At 52.2% G+C, this 5,738-nt stretch overlaps 1 long non-coding RNA gene across 1 annotated transcript; it reads left to right on the forward strand.

Annotated features, from left to right (window-relative positions):
• The first annotated feature begins 1,782 nt into the window (after nt 1-1,782).
• Nucleotides 1,783-3,924, forward strand: LOC116596314. Its single transcript, XR_004288105.1, has 3 exons — nt 1,783-2,101; nt 2,974-3,122; nt 3,497-3,924. It is a non-coding gene; the product is annotated as an uncharacterized LOC116596314 (long non-coding RNA).
• The last annotated feature ends 1,814 nt before the right edge of the window (nt 3,925-5,738 follow it).

A 5,738-nucleotide genomic window follows, 5' to 3' on the forward strand; every position in this document is an offset into this window, starting at 1 on the left:
CCCTTGTTCTGCAGATGGGGAACCCAGGCTCAGAGAAGGTAAACACGCAGGCTTGCCCAGCCAGTGAACCGCCAATCCAGAAGCTGGGCCTCTCGGAAGGCAGGGGGGGGCAGGAGGCATCGTGGTTTCGGGGTCGTGGGAATCCTGTTAACTGTGAGCTCTGAGCGAGCTTGGGAGGACCCACCTCACACTGAGGTTTAGATGAGTTCCTATTTACCAAGTACGTGGAAAACCTACGTGCTATCTAGTGTCTGGCCGCTGCACTTTGGGGTCATCTCTCCACCTCCCCATCTCCATCAGCACCCCAAGATCAAGGCTGTCCAGATGAACATACCATCTAGCTGGAAGGGGTGAGCTTCCCCAGACACTGGTTTGAGAGCAGTTTCTACACTTCAAGTAGTTCCCACTCCTCACCCTCCTTCTCTTAGCTGTAGAATTTCAGGAACTGTCCGTCCACTTTTGCCGTCATGGTTATTTTATTTTATTTTAGGTGATCTTTACACACAACATGGGGCTTGAACTCACGACCCTCAGGTCAAGAGTGGTCTGCTTTACCCACGGAGCCAGCCAGGTGACCCTGTTATGATTATTTTAATTAAAATCGTTTGGGATCAAAGCGAGAGCTATCTGTGGATACTCTGTGAACAATACTTAACTTCCCCTAAAGAAAAAAAGAAACCCAAAAGAGGTCTTAGCCACATTTCTAGGTCATCACTCTGGCAATTTCACCGAACAACCAAATCTGTCTTTTTAGCCACATGTGAATAAAATGAGAACCAGAGATGATTGAAGTTTGCCTCAATCAGTAGAATTTCATTCTTTGCTCTCTGGGTTTCCACCCCTACTTCCGGTCCTTACTGCAAGGCTCTTGGAAAGATTTTTTTCTTATATTAAAATAAAGGCTTTAGGGGTGCCTGGGTGGCTCAGTGGGTTAAGCCTCTGCCTTTGGCTCGGGTCATGATCTCGGGGTTCTGGGATCAAGCCCAGCTTCGGGCTCTCCGCTCAGCGGGGAGTCTGCTTCCACCTCTCTCTCGCCTGCCTCTCTGCCTGCTTGTGATCTCCGTCTGTCAAATAAATAAAATAAAATCTTCTAAAATTTTTAAAATAAAATAAAAGCTTTAATACATTTAAAGGAGGAAAAATGAAGAGCATCCCAAAGGAGGAAACCATGTTTCTTTCCTACTACTATGCTCACACCGGACATATGGGGGAGGGGCTCCCAACCAATTCTCCAACTCCCTGACATCAGTGGGGTGCCCGCCAGTGAATTCCATTGTGACGCTAATTACCAGCGTTAGAGCAGACCCCCCCCCAGCCCCCGCGCCCCCAGGGTAAGGGCTCAACCTGTACGTCTGTCCCCCGCTTCAGATGCCGGACGTCCAGAACCTCTGACCCCCTGGCTGTAAATTAGGGTTCCCGTGACCTGCCCTTGGGGTTCAGTCACTTGCCAGAAGGCTCACAGCACTCAGGGAAATAGTGTGGTCGCTGGACGACTAGTTTCTTCCGAAGGACGCCACTCCGGGGCAGCCAGGTAGCAACGATGTCTAGAGCAGAGTGTGGGGGAAAGGGCCAGAGCCAGTGCGTCCTCTCCGCAGCCCTGCACCCCCGCACCGCCGCACCCCCGCACCCCCGCACCGCCGCACCCCCGCACCCCCGCACCGCCGCACCCCCCACCCCCGCACCGCCGCAAGGTTCACCAACCTGGAAGCTCCCGAAGCCTGTGGTTCGGGACTTTTGGCAGAAGTGTCATTCCTTAGGCAGGACCGAGTAAATCACTGGCCTTTAGTGTGATTGGCTCAAACGCCAGCCCCTCTCCGCTCCCGAAGGGTCAGTGGGTGGAGCTGAAGGCCCGGGCCCGCCCAGCGCGAGGTTGGTTACCCCGGCAACCAGCATCCCTCCGGGGCTACCCGGGAGCCGCCCCTTCGCCAGTCATCGCGTTCCCCTACCAAAAGACACATCATCGGAGATGCCAAGGAGGACAGCAGCTCCGTGCAGGAAAGGGGGGCAGAGACCAAATATGTATTAATGATGTCGTAGCATCTCGAAATGAGTACGGAGGTATTCGCGAGAGCCGTTTATGTGCCACAAACTCTCCAGGCAGGTGGGCCTATTGGGGCTCCCTCTGCTTGTCTGCTCCCCATGACGCTTTGGAGCCCTCCCCTGGGATTTTTCCACGAGATACCTTGTAGTTCCCCCCTCCTATCCTTCAGGGAGGAAGACACGAATCTGATCGGGCCAAATTCTAAGACACCGAGTACGATTTACTGAAGGGCCAGGACAGCTCTGACAGCTCTGACCCCAGCATTCTAACCTTCAAGTTCTCACCCTCGCTGTGTCGTCTCTTGTGCCGGCGGCCGGGTGGAAGTGGCCGGGCGGTTGGCAGGAGACACAAGGCTACCCTGTCCCCCCATCTTCACCTCCAAGCCAAGAGATACGGCTCTATTTATGAACAGCCTGCCTTCAAGTTTTGCCAAAGCTGGGTTAATACGAATGAAGCCAGCTTTTAATTTGCCTTTGCCTCATTTTTTAAAAAAATATTATATTTATTTATTTGACAGACAGAGATCACAAGTAGGCAGAGAGGGAAGCAGAGAGAGAGGGGGAAGCAGGCTCCTTGCTGAGCAGAGAGCCCAATGCGGGGCTCGATCCTAGGACCCTGGGATCGTGACCTGAGCCAAAGGCAGAGGCTTTACCCCACTGCGCCACCCAGGCGCCCTGAGTATGTCAGCTGTTTTTAATGACTCTGGGAGACTGTCTTTGAATGTCACGTTGCATGGAGAACGGATGACAGTGGGGGGGGGGCATCCTTTTACTCGGGATATAAATATTTCTCTCACAACCAGTGAAAGTGAAATGGGCCTCGCTGACAACCAGACACAACGTTTCCAACAGAAGAGAAACTGCTGGGAGCAGGTGGCCGATGAGGCCACACGGCAACCATAAAAATGACACAGCAGCCCTGTCTTCTCCCAGGAGTGACCGCCAGCTCGTCAGAGTCCGTTCCTGTCCCGCTTCGCTCCAGCTGGATCTGCTTCCGTCGTTAAGATAGTTGCCAAATGGCCCATCTTTTCAACAGCGTCCAGAACGGGCCTGTTTCTCGCTTCCCTCCCGAGAAGCGGCCGGTACAGCCTCCAGCCCCCTCCACTGCCCTTTCCAGGAATCTCCTCGGGCTCCTCTCCTGGGGGCGGGGGGGCTTGCAGCGACAGCAAAATCGGCCCATCTTCATCCGATGTGGTCGGCGGCGTCTACAACATGATACCCACGTGTGGGCGCGCACACACACACACACCACTCAGTTCTGATGCTTTTCACGACGGAAACCGAATCCCGACTCCAACCGTCTTAACATGTGGGAGCATCTTCTGTCCCGTAAGAAGAGCGGAAGCAGAGCTGGCCCTGGGCTTCTGCTGGATTTCCAGCTCTCCGGGCTCGACCTTCACCCCCACGTCTGCTTCATTGCGTCATCGTGGTTCCAGGTGTGCTGTCTTGTCCCCAGAAAGAAGAGCAGAAGGGCGTCTCCTTCTGGGCGGCTCACAGAGGAGGAAGGAAACCTTCCCCAGGCGTCCAGCAGCAGATACTGGTCTTCTTCCCTCGTCACCCATAATTACGTCCCAGACTCCGGCCCGAGATGCCTGCGGGGAGGAAAACGCGACCATGACAAATTAATCTCAAAATACTTGTCCGGAGTGGATGGCAGGACAAAATCAGGGGTTTCTGAGGAAAAACGAAGAGAACAGATGTTGACTAGACACCCCACAGTGCCTGTGACGGTCCTGCAGTGTTGGTGTGCGCCTCCTTGAGTGTGGGCTGGTGGCGAAGGTCAGTTTATCTTCCCAGTCTAAGATGTTTCAATTCTCTAATGACCACGTGTCGTTTCATAATAACAAAAAATAGAACTTCAGACAAATTTCACATAAACTTCCAAGTCCAACATTTTTTTTTAAAGAGATCCTATCAATTTGAAAAATGAGCAAAATGATTGCGTCTAAGTCTTTCTGGCTTTTCCAGTTTCTCTATAAGTGGGTTGGGAAGCGATGTGTACATTTGGGGTATCGGACACCATAAACCCGGGCTTGAGAGTTTTGGTTTTTCAAACTCCACTCTTGGTACAAGAAACACCCTCCTGGCTCAGGAGGAGAAAGGCTCAAATATTTCAAGTGAAAATGCTACTAAGGAAACTTGGCAGAAGCCCAAGGTTATAGAGTGCAAAGACTATAATTCCTCTTTTATATAAAAGAAAAAATTTAAAAAGGAAAAGCATAAGAGGCAACACTTTCCAAACAATTGTCTTCTTCAGGGGCTCCCGAGGGATCTAGGGCAACAAAGAGCGCCACGTCATTCATAAATCCAGGTAAGGTTTCTGCCTTAGGAAATTAAACCCACAGAAGAATCTGGAGAGTGCCCTGGAACTAGAAGAACGGGTTCAAGCCTCTGCCTTAAATCCTCTCCGTTGATCCAGCAGGAAGACCCTCCCAGCCCAGCGTGATGACCCCCAGCCCAGCATGATGTACAGTGGACCCGAACAAGCAAGGAATCCTTTGTTCCGAATAAGGCAACGTTTAATTAAGAGAAGAAAGATTTCAAGGAGCTCCTTGTATACTGCTTGATGTGAAGGGGACCCAGTTGCAAGGAACAGAGGGACTGTCCTGGACTCTGAGGACAGCTTCAGTGGGCTTCCTCAGCAGGGGACCCAACTATGGGTCTGCAGATTGGCAGAAAGATCCAGGTGATCGTATCCATGGGTCATGAGAAGTGACTCAGAAAATGCCCCCTTTTCGGCCTGTCAGAGCTTAGAGACCACGGCTAGGCTGGGAGAGGCTTTGAGGACATTATTTACTGCTTCTCAAACTCAGAGGGCATCTTCCCATGGCAAACCAGGTTTCTAGAACATTTGCCAGGGAAATGAATGTCCTCGGTACAGCAGCTTTTGAAACCCTAGTGGAAGGGCAGCAAAATGTAGTCGTTAAAAAGGATAGTGGCAGGGGTGGCACCTGGGTGCCTCAGTGGGTTAAGCCTCTGCCTTTGGCTCAGGTCATGATCCCAGGGTCCTGGGATCGAGTCCCGCATCCGGCTCTCTGCTCAGCAGGGAGCCTGCATCCCCCCGCCCCACTTGTGATCTCTCTGTCAAATCAACCAACCAACCAATCAATCTTTTGAAAAAGGATAGCAAAGGTGGGGGTGGCGCCTGGGTGGCTCAGCTGGTTGAGCACCAGACTCGGTTTTGGCTCAAGTCATGATCTCAGGGCTGTGGGATGGAACCCTGCACCGGGCTCCTCCCTGGGCGTGGAAACTGCCTCAAGATTCTCTCTCTCCCTCTCCCTCTGCCTTGTTCCATCTCTATAAAATAAAAGAGTTTAAAAAAAGGTAAGGAAAGATAGTTACTGACTTGAAAGATATTCCTAGTGCATGGCAAGGCTGGTAAACTCTGTCAAGTGCCAGAGAGAAATTTTCGGCTCTGCGGTCCATATGGTCTGGGAAGCTGCCGCAGGCAGTACGTAAATAGTGCGCCTGCTGTCCCTGCACCGGCACCTTGAGTCGTTGTGACAGAGACCATATGGCCCTCAGGGCCCCAAATATTTACAGTTCCTCACCCGTTACAGGAGAAGTGTGTGGCTCTTGGACTCTATCGGCTGGATTAGGAGCCAGGCGAGGGAAGGAAGACGGGAGAAGCTGCTTCCTGGAAGAGTCCCTACGCTCGTCATTACTGGGATGGGAAGGTGGAATTGGAGGGGAAGTCA

Source organism: Mustela erminea, chromosome 7 (genome assembly GCF_009829155.1).
Source record: "Mustela erminea isolate mMusErm1 chromosome 7, mMusErm1.Pri, whole genome shotgun sequence".
Classification (NCBI taxonomy): domain Eukaryota; kingdom Metazoa; phylum Chordata; class Mammalia; order Carnivora; family Mustelidae; genus Mustela; species Mustela erminea.